Source organism: Rattus norvegicus, chromosome 2, assembly GCF_021556685.1.
Source record: "Rattus norvegicus strain SHRSP/BbbUtx chromosome 2, alternate assembly SHRSP_T2T, whole genome shotgun sequence".
NCBI classification, from domain to species: Eukaryota; Metazoa; Chordata; class Mammalia; order Rodentia; family Muridae; genus Rattus; species Rattus norvegicus.
The window spans coordinates 44,238,812-44,250,594 of record NC_141535.1 but is presented as its reverse complement, the minus strand read 5'-3'; positions in this window follow the sequence as shown (position 1 = coordinate 44,250,594).

Below are 11,783 nucleotides of genomic sequence, written 5' to 3'. Positions count from 1 at the left end.
AAAAAGGGCCCAAAAAGGTGTCAATGAGGAGGGCAAGACTTTCCTGGTGTAGTCAGAGACATGGGGACATCTTGCTGGATGCAGGGGACTCAGAACCAGAAGCTAAAGACTCATTTGTCTCCCATGGTGCTTGCAAAGTTGGAATTCTGCTTTTGAGATGATAATACATGTTCAAAGAGCTCATGAAAAGGAAAAATTAATGAGGGTTGTGAGAGTTGAACAGGCTTTCGATAAGAGAGGCAAAGGGAGGAGGGTGAAACCTTCCTAAGGATAAATAGGAAAATGTGCAGTGCCTGCAAGGCCAGTCGTTAGCTTTCGGGTTTTGTTTAGATGCCTCAGTTCCCCCAGAATTGAGTTGCTATGCCTATGCATTGTTTATTTTCATATTGTTACCCTGCTTGAGTTTGCTACTCTAACCACAGAGGCTGCAGCATTAAGGTTTTCTAGTCTTCTTCTCCCTTCTAGACTTAGAAAAGCTCAGAAGCTCCATCTTCAAGGAGATTTCATAAAGCTCTCAGAGTGCTGGCTAAGCCCTGAATGGTACCTATCTCTAAGGCGGTACTTCAGGCTGTGGGGGATTTGATGACTCATACATTTAGAGAGAGTCCAGAGGGAGAAGTGAGTCCTGTGGCTAGAGGGTAGAGGATTGCTCCATGAAGAGAGACAAGAGATGAGGTGAAGAACCAGCTCCAGCATCTGCCTTTACAGAGTAGATCTAACTCCAGGACCTTATTAAATACTTTCAACCCAACTTAGGCTTGTATTAATTCCATATAAATTCCTGTATGTGAAGTTCAGATGTGTTTTCTCAGACATGTTTAACTTACTGGTCATTGTTACAGTTTCCTGGAATGTGTAAAGGACCAGCCAGGATATTATAATTTAATTCTTTTTTGTGAGCATGATCAGAATACGGTCTGGATTGTTTAGCTTTGTTCTCGTTTAGTTTTGGAAGAGTAGTAAATTAGTAATTTAAAAGGCTCCTCTTAATTCTGATATGATTGGTTTTTTGGGGGGTATTAAAAGACCCCTGTTTAATGAAAAAAATGGTGATCTACTGTTTCAGGTTGGAAATTCTGTTTTCTTGTCTTTAATATCTATGTTTGTCAAAAATGACTTTCTTTTCCTGTTTTTGGATCTCCGAACTTTGGGGATCTCAAAACAGTTGTTAGGAACATTTGCAAATGACTCCTCCCCTGAGGTCTGAAGGCAGAGCTGTGGCATATGTCTTCAGCACATGTCATCCTGAGCGTTGCTGTCTGGAGATTCAAGATCAGGGAAGACTTTCTGCTTCTAATTTGTATGGGTGTCTTTCTGGATGAATAAAACTCAGTTGAAAACAATGAAGTATAGTTCTGGTAGGAGACAGAGTCCTTCTAGTGGATATGGTGTCAGAGGAGTCACTAAAGACAGTGCCCATCTTTTGTTGAGGAAACAACATACTATGCCAAGTTACCTAGGGACTGGTCAACATTGGTAGCTCTGCCAGGAAACACATCATCACTCGCTTTACTTTTCTGAAGTCTTCAACAGGTTGATTCCTGAACCATGAGTGCACAGTTGCTGCTCTGGCCTTGTCTTAACTGACATGGCAGAGTCCTGGGGACTTACTTCCAATAGGTCAGAGACAGAGGGCTTGTTTTACCTCCCAATTGGTAACATATTATTTTAAGACCGATTAGAAAGAAATCAGGTATCTTGACAAATTAAGAGATGAAATTAAGTTTCAAGATTTGAAACACTTGTCAAGGCCATCTCTGTCATTATTGTTGGAGTTGAAGATATTAGACGGCTCTCACTAAGAATTAATGACATTGTTGTTCCTCCTGTAAAGGGGATAATGAAACTAGATTCTAGCAGAGTTAGTATGGATACGCTGAGTCTAGAAATATGAGGGAATGAATAAAACTGGGCCCCTTTGATTGCTATCCACACCCAGCACATTGTCTTCTTTTTATATTTGTCACATTATTTTATCATAGCTTCAACAATTGCAATCAACATCTGTATATTTTCTATAGAATCCTGCAAATGGCCACTTTGTGAAGTTACTCCATGGAGGCTTGTTACAGTTTGCAATGTGCCTGTGTCTTCTTCCTACCTCTCTTTGCAACTTGCTGCTCTGTTCATTTGATTATTTTCCTCTCCCACATTACTCAAAGCCTTGTGTGCGATGAGCAACATCTGTATTCTTGTTCCCAGTGACCAATTTTATAGACCGCAGCATGACCAGCTTCTGGCTTTTTCCATTCCTTAAAAACAAACAAAAATCCCTCTTTTTCTGAAGAGATACAAAGTCAGTCCATGGGATAATCAATACATTCACAGATATTTAGGAAACTTCAACTACTTAACTACTGCTAAACTCACTCTCTGTCATAAACATTAACTAATAGTTACTTAGTATCAACTATGGACTATACTGAGTACTGAGCCCTGTCCCTAAGTGTGGCAGGTGGCACACGCAATGAATGCAGTGTACGCTAAGGAAGTCATTCAGGACATGTAGTATGAAGGCAGCATACCAGACAACATAATTTGAATTCTGAGTCACCCATTACTAGCTTGGCCAATTGATTCTCTCCTAGCCTTAATTTGTTTTTCTTCAAATCAGGGACAATGTTAAGTGTTATGGAGAGTTGCAATGGGAATCTGAGAGCCTTCATGCAGTTCTTGGCACAGGATGAGACCTGAAAGTTTCTACTGCAATTACAGGAGAGACCAGGAGGTGACGCAGTGTAGGATAAGTTCACTGAGTGAAGGAAGAAAGGAAAATAACAGAGTTGGCACAAGAGAGCAAGACTTGGAGTTAAGAATTGTATTTTTCCCTATCTCATCACTAACCAGGCCCAACCCTGTGTATCTTCTGATGTCAGATTAAACTGTGTGCACTCAAGATGGTATGACATGGAGAATTATATTTTTATCACAGAAGAGAAAGCATAGAAAGTACATCATATGTAGGATTGGAGAAGATTATTGCTGAGCACCAAGTATGAGTTAGGCCCTGTCAGAATATTTTATACTCATTATCTTACTTGATTTCCCATGCACATAAACAACAATGGAATTCACAGCCTTATTTTCTCACTAAAAAATTAAAACACAAACTTTAAATGTTTCCCAAGACAATACAGAACAGGGAAAATGAAGGCTGATGTGAACCAACTTGTCAGGCCATGGGCTTTCAGCTGAGGTGGGATGGTGCTCTGGGTATGGATTTTCACTAGAGAATATCATGTTTGCAATAAATTCAACCTAATTTAATCTTGGGTTTATAAATACAAATTGTTTATTTTCCCTTGATCTTTGGAAAGATCTCCGCTTGCACTGAAGGTGCTGCATCCTCCTTGTACTCCCACAATTCTCTCCCTGTAGGGCAAAGAACCCATGGAAAATGGTTCCAGGTTCTGTCTACAAGGGCCACTACCTGGGCTCCTGTATTTTTGGTCCAAATTCACAGCACTCACGAGTTCACACGTATATGTGGAGGAGAACAGGCTTTTTGTTCCTTACAAAAGCCTTCCCACATCTTGAACCCAGTACTAAAAATGAGATCCATACTAAAAGAAAACTGAGACTTAAACACACTCACAAACAGAATACCATCGTCATTAATGTTGCCCAGACAACTTGTGGAGAACTTTTGATCATGTAGATGAAGAACTTTGGAACCAAAATTTACATCGGAATGATTAAAACAAAGGATTCAACAGACACAGAAAGCAGGAACCAGTAAAATGTACTGAGAAGTTACAAATAATCAGAGGGGTATTTCTTGCTTTCTTTTTTTTCTTTTTTTTTTTTATTAACTTGAGTATTTCTTATATACATTTCGAGTGTTATTCCCTTTCCCGGTTTCCGGGCAAACATCCCCCTCCCCCCTCCCCTTCCCTATGGGTGTTCCCCTCCCAACCCTCCCCCCATTGCCGCCCTCCCCCCAACAGTCTAGTTCACTGGGGGTTCAGTCTTAGCAGGACCCAGGCTTCCCCTTCCACTGGTGCTCTTACTAGGATATTCATTGCTACCTATGGGGTCAGAGTCCAGGGTCAGTCCATGTATAGTCTTTAGGTAGTGGCTTAGTCCCTGGAAGCTCTGGTTGCTTGGCATTGTTGTTCATAAGGGGTCTCGAGCCCCTTCAAGCTCTTCCAGTTCTTTCTCTGATTCCTTCAGTGGGGGTCCTATTCTCAGTTCAGTGGTTTGCTGCTGGCATTCGCCTCTGTATATGCTGTATTCTGGCTGTGTCTCTCAGGAGCGATCTACATCTGGCTCCTGTCGGTCTGCACTTCTTTGCTTCATCCATCTTGTCTAATTGGGTGGCTGTATATGTATGGGCCACATGTGGGGCAGGCTCTGAATGGGTGTTCCTTCAGTCTCTGTTTTAATCTTTGCCTCTCTATTCCCTGCCAAGGGTATTCTTGTTCCCCTTTTAAAGAAGGAGTGAAGCATTCACATTTTGATCATCCGTCTTGAGTTTCATTTGTTCTATATTCCCTGCTTTCTATCCACAAAATACCAGTCTTTCATTTTCTCTTGAGTTTCTCCTGCTTGCCATTGTTTGCCGTCTAGAACAGTTTCGCAGGCTCATGGACACAAAGACTGTGCCAGTGTCATCTGAGTGACTGGTTTCTCTGCAGACTTTTTAAAGCAATAACCTTTTTATGATCCCTATGTGAGGAGCTGTTATGAGTATGTAGTTGTGTTCTCTGTGACTTTCTTTAAAATGTTTCAGCATTAGTATTGCTTGCTGTGTCTTTGTCGTGTATATGCATGTTCTCTTTGTATGTTCTTTCAGCATGGACCTTATCTTTGGTAAGGGTTCAAGATGTGGGAGGACTTTAGTAAGGGACATGAAAGCCCATTCTCCTTATGCAATGGCTGACACCTTAGTTGGAGTATAAATTTCATGCCATATTAATTTTCTAAGGGAGTTGTAAACAAATTGTTACAGGCTAGGTGAATCCAAACAGCAAAAAGTTATCCTTTCTTGGTTCTGCAGGCTGGAAGCAGAAAATTGAGGTGTTACCAGGGTCATTTCATTCTGAGGGTTCTGAAGGAATATGTGTTTCCTGCCTTTGTCTACCTCTGGTAGAGGCTAGCAGCCCTTGATTCATGCTGTCCATCTCAGTCCTCAGCCACCGAGCACGTTCTTCTCTTCGTCTGTCTTTCTCCAGTTGAGAGTTGAAGTGCCCCCAGTGTCTGTCTGCTAATATTTGGATGCTTTCCTGCCAAGCTGTTGGGAACTGAGGGGTTGGGCTTAGTGGAAAGAATTTACATTCTTATGGGTGTGGTAGAAGGGATCATTGGGAACCTCAGACTCTTGCTATTTGCCTGTTCCCCTATTATCATGAGATGAACAGGCTATCTCTGCCATGTACCTTCCCTGTGACACACCACGCTCACGCTGCCATAAGTCCAAAACAACTATGAATGAAACTATATACTTCGTCCTTGAGGTTGATTTAGGGCAGGACTTTAATCCATTATCAATTTCTATCAAGTCCTTTGAATAATCCTATTTCCAAGATAAAGCCACATTTCCATGTTCCTGGTGAGTGAATTTTTGAGGGAGATATTCTTTAACCCAGTCATAAATAATATCCAACTAAAGGTTCTACCAAAGAACTAACTATTGGATGAAAATTGTCTAGGCAGATGAATTTCAGAGTTGTAAGGTGTTAGAAATAGATTGTGTCAAAGGACCCAAGTGAGGATGCCTCGATCCCACTTGGGAGGGAGAAAAAAGCAATCATGGGGGTTGAGGGAGAAGAACCTGGGTGGGAGTGGGGACAGGGAGGGGAAGGGGGGAAAACATGATCAGGTAGTGGCGGGGGGGGGGGGGCAGGACTGAAACCCTGAGGGATAGCAGAAAGAATGGAAACAGGCGACCTCAGGAAGTAGGGGGACCCTCTAGAATGTACCAGAGACCTGGGAGGTGAGAGACTCTGAGGGACATTGGTTGAAGTGCTGTGTTGGGGAGCTCTATATGGTAGAGTCTATCTCCAATAAAGGGACAGGACATCAAAGGAAGAATAGGGTTGCCATTCCACAGTCAAAAGCTATGACCCAGAATTGTTCCTGTCTGAAGGAACTGTGGGAACAAAAATAAAGAAGAGCCAGAGAGAGAGAGAGAGAGAGAGAGAGAGAGAGAGAGAGAAAGAGAGAGAGAGAGAATAAATCCAGTGACAGGCCCAAATTGGGATCCAGTTCAAGGGGAGACCTGGAGCCGTGACACTGTGGTGTGCTTACAGTCAGGAGCCTAGCATGGCTGTCCTCTGAGAAGCCCAACAAGCAGGTGAAAAAGTCAGATGCAGATACTAGCACCCAACCAATGGACGGAAGCCAGTGACCTCTATGGTTGAATTGAGGAAGAGCTGGAAGAAGATGGGGAGGAGGACAGTCCAATGGGAAGACCAGTAGCCTCAACTAACCTGTACCCTTGAGATCTCTCAGACAACGAACCACCAACCAAGCAGCATATATCTGCTGATATGAGGCCCCTGACAGCAAAGGACTGCCTGATCTGGTCTCAGTGAGAGAAGATGCACTTAACCCAAGAGACTTGAGGCCTCAGTGAGTGGGGAAGGGGATTAAAGTCTGGACTGTAAAAATGATTAAAGAACAAAAATAAATAATTTTTTAAAAATCTTGAAATTACAAAAAAAGAAATAGATTGTGTCATTGGGTGTTCTTATGTAAATCTCTAATACTGGTATTCTGGAGGCTGAGGCAGGAGAATCATGAATTTCAAACCAGCCTGGGCTACATAGGGAGAATATATATATATATATATATATATATATATATATAAATATATATATATGTATATATATATGTAAGTATAAGTATATATGTATATATATGTATATATGTCTGTGTGTTTGTGTGTATGTATATTTATATGTGTATATGTGTGTATAATATATTTTATTTGCTAAATTAATATATTAAACTGATTTGAAATATTTAAAATGTAATTTGTGTTCTTAGAGAAACAAGACATCTGAGGAGGAGTGGGGACTTAGCTTGTATTCTTCAGCATGTTTCCCAAGACCCTTGTTCTAATCACTTTACTTATTTGCCTGAATTTACCTAAATATTGTCTGTAAAATACTTTTGCATGGACATAGAGAGAACTTTCCATATATGGTGGCTAAGCAACCCAAAACTTCAGATAATTGGAATTGTTAGCATATAAAGTTCATAGTGCTATGCTTTTCATAACTGCTTAATAATGAACATATATGTATTACAGTTAATTTCAAACATTGTAGGCCATTGTTCTAGAACCTATAGATGCCAAAGAACTTAAAGACTTTTCAAATAAAAGCTGACTAAAGGTAATTCAAAGCACATATCAGCCAACAGGTTTTTTTTTTTTTTATATTACAAATCATTGAGCCCAGTGAGATGGCTTAGCAGCTAAAGATGCATGCTAGCAATTCTAACAATCTGAATTTGATTCCCCAGGACTCATACAATGTGAAGAGAGAACAGACACCATCAAACTATTCTACTCTTCTGTAGGGCAGCAGTTTGTCCTCTTTTGTTATTTAATTCATATGGAATAATACAACTCAGAATTTAAACTGTTATTCTGCGCCTTAAAACCGTAAATCCCAGAAAGTTCTAAAATAAAATGGGTTTGGTTACATTTGAACTCTTCACCTGGGACTTTCCGTATGAGTCTCTCTCCATATTCTGCAATGGCAAGATTGCTTTGTGGCTGAGTTGGAGTGTCTGGAATTCTCTCCCTCACACATTCCACCAGAACCTCCATTTGCTGGCATTCAGTGCTGGTGCCAGGCATCTGTTGATTTGGCTTGCATTTCATATGAACCTTTATTGTTTGGCTGGGATTTATGTCTCGGAGAGGGTTACTCACCAAAAGTCACCAGCTTTGCTGTGCAGTGTGTGTGGTTGTTGCAGGAAAGCGTGTCATTCATAGTTGTTATTGAAAAATTAAAAAAAAATTAAAAGAATTCTTTAACCAGACATGCTATCTGGATGGTTCAAAAGCCCTCTTTGGTCCTTTCATGCTGTTTCCCTCTATACATTTCAACAAACAAGAAAGATATAGGCCTATGGTGCTGCTACCCTGCTTAGGGTCTATTCTGAGCATCACTGAAGAAACGGTGGTGATGGCAAGTGGGGGACGATCATTATAAGAGCAGAGTGGATGCGAGTGTGGGAGGAGAAAGCATCTGTGCAGATCTCTCTTCCTTATTTGAATTTATCTCAATGATAGCATGGTGGGGGAAAGAGGTGCAGGTTAGAAAACCCAGAAAGAAGAACTCTGAGGACAGAATAATAACAAAACTAAAATGTGTTAATTTTTCTCAAAGGTGATAGCTACTGGTTTCTGCTCTGGGAATTCTGAGTGTGCATGTATTCTAGTGTCCCATACTTTTCAAGAATAAACACAACACGGATCATGTTACTAGGTCACAGGTATGGAGGAGGAGTAGGCAGGGTATGACAGGTAATAAGAGCCTGTTTGATAGAGACATCAAAGACTATTTAAGAATTGATGGGGGCTGGGGAGATGGCTCAGTGGTTAAGAGCACTGACTGCTCTTCCAGAGGACCTGAGTTCAATTCCTAGGAAGCACATGGTCGCTCACAGCCATCTGTAATGGAATCCGAAGCTCTCTTCTGGTGTGCACTCATATACATAAAATAAATTAATTAATTAAAAAAAGAGTTGATGCTATCCGTTCCACTCGCCCGTCACATATAGGTGACTAATAGTATTTGAGAGGAGTTTTCTCAAGCTATGACATTGGAGTGGGTACCTGATTTCCCATTGATAACACCTCTGCTCCGTCTCGCTGTCTCCATAAAAATTACCAAAGATGGACCCCAGATGCTTCCCACTGCTGCTAATGGTGACGACGGCTCATCCCTTCCATCCCTCGTAAAAATCTAATTGATCCCTCCTTTTTTTTCTCCTCCTGAAGATTTTGTTGGTGACTCAGTGTGTAGACTTCATGATTCATTCATTTGTCATTTAGAAAACATTTAACGAGATGACTTAGAGGTCAGTAACTGTGACCGTAGATATGTAAAAGCAAATCAAAACAAGAGGGAGTGGACTGTGCTGCCACTGCCTCTGGACGGTAGCCCAGCACTCCTTGCAGAAAAGGGTTTGGTGATTTAAAATGTGCATGCCAAATATTTAAGATTATATTGTAAACCATCAGTCCCTGTTGCTCACAGATCTGATCAATTTTTCTGCAACCGGAGACCACTTTCAGTTCTCCTAGCCACTCGTTTACCTGATATTTCCTTCCACTTCTTATATAATATCATCATATTTGGTTATTTATTAACTTGTTGACTTTGCATACTTTCTATGAACATACTAAAACAGAGGCTAGTGACTATTTTTGTTTGCTTATTTGCAGTATTTTAGTTTCATTTTGAGACAAATGTTTCGGTGTGTAGTCCCTGGTGGCCTGGAACTCACTATGTCACTGTGTAGAGCAGGCTGATCTCAAAGTCCTAGAAACGTCCTTCACTCTATTTCCCAATTAAAGTTGTGCACAACCACATCTGGCTGTGTTCTCTGGTTTTTTAGTACAATGAAACTTACGTCGTGTAGGCTAACCACATGTTTAGTCAACACATTGCTATGTGCAAGTCAGCATTGTTCACAGGTAAGCGAGTAGACACCTGGTTGTGTGTGTGGGAGGAATGGATTCAAAGATTTCAACTGATCCTTATAAGGCCTTTCAGTCTTCACCCTGATGTCCCCTCTAACATCTCAGTTTCAAGGTGCTTTCTCCATCTTCCATTCCCAAGCCTTCCTCATGACCTCTTTCCTTTGGTTTGTTTGCAGAATTTCATGGTTACCAAGTCAGTCACCCAGACATGCCTATTGCCTTCCAGTTATGCACGCAGATACATATCTGTGCATTTTCTGTCTAATCATCCGGACTTTACTCTTTAAGCTATTATGAGCTTGAGAATTTTTTTTTTATTTAGCCACTGAAATTTTACTGTGCTTATGGAGTAAAGCTTATACAATTTTATCTTCTATGTTGAATCAAAACCATAAAGTCCTTTAAAAAGTCTAGCTGATAATCCCATGCCCCATTATTAATCGTTTTAAAGAAGGAAACCTGGCGATGGAAGAGGTTACACAAGTTGGCCAAGATTCTGCAAAATGTACATGGTATTTTCACAGTAACATACTCTGCTTATTTCTTTTCAGGGCACGCCCTTTAACTGCAAGACCAGTTCCTGTTTTAAAGAATTTGCAGTTTTTGTAGAGCAATAACACAGGCACACAAGGCAAAATAATAGATTCACTAATTGTGACGAACAAGACAAGTGGCCACTGTGAACTGGGAATTCAGAACAGGGAGAAAGGTTTTTCTGCCCATTTGTGTCTGAAAGGCCATCTGGAATCCCAGTGGATGGCTTCTAGTACTATTGGAACATTGCTCCTCTCATAAATCATATTTCTGTGGGTGTTAACCTTTAGTCTTCTCCCACTGGAGATTGGAAGGAATTCTGTGTAGGCTTTGAAATGGAGTGGGCAGTTAGTTTGTGTCTTTATAGGGTACCTGTCCTTAAGGTGAGGTGATACTTGTAGATAAATGAGAGACATTTTCACCCAATATATATTTATGATTGCACTTCACCTCAAAGAGATTTAAGGGAGAATTATTTTTACTTAGTTTGCTTTGGCTAGTGATGGTACACTCTTTGAACTTGTTAAGTGTCCAGTGGTTGTTTATAAGCAGGGACTTATTTGTACTTAAGGCAGTTTATTAATTTATTCACATTTGTCTAGACTTGCTCTTTGGTTCAATGCTTTGGCCAGCGAGGATGTTATCACCTGTGGCAGTCATGTGGCACGGTCCCAAACTATATCACAGGTGGCAGAAAGTCACGGTGGGTCAAAGCACGTCCAGAGGTGGCTTCATTCCAGACTCTGCTGCTATCTGTAGTGGAACCATCACCAAATCTCTCCCTCCTAGTCTATTTCATGCTTTTAGCAGCAAAGACAATGACAAACGCTTGAAGATAAGTAATTTAGAAAGAAAAGAGAATTTTCCAGTCTTAGTGGGGATAGAGGTCCAAGGTTCAGGCAAGGAACTCACAAACGTGTTATGACAAGACAAAGTTCATAAGAGAGTGTGAGTAACAGCCTTAGTAGTGAGAAGGGACATTTGGATGGAGAAAGCCAATCTTTCTTCACAGAACTCTGCTATCCTAGTAACCAAGTCAGTCCCATGACAACCAGCCTTTCCTGCCGCAAAGGCACACCATCAATGCCTTCTGAGATCCCCACATGAACTAACTGCTTCTCCTTAAGCCCCCAGTATTTAGCATGGTTTCACTGGGGACCAAGTCTCCATGCAGTTCGGGAACTTTGGCAATATAGACACTACTCAGAGCACACAAAGGTTCCTGTGTTCCAGATTCCAATCTGTAAAGTGAAGACAATGACAGACTAGCTCCCCTGTTGTGAGTTTTCCTTTAGTTAATAGCTACAGCATATGGCGTAGCTATTCGAATAGCATCTGGTTCAAAGAAAATACACTATACCTGTCTCCCTTCTAGAAGCCTCACACAAACCCAGCATACACTTCGGACTCAATCTTTCTTGTCTTTGGGTTTTGCCGTAGAAGAAAAATTTCAAAACATGTTCATAATTTTATTTTGGATCCCTTTAGTGAAGACATAGCATGTACCAACCACATTGCCTGGTGCTTGTGATACAATAGAGAACAAAATCAGACTTATCACTGCCTTCTTGGAATCCTCATCAGA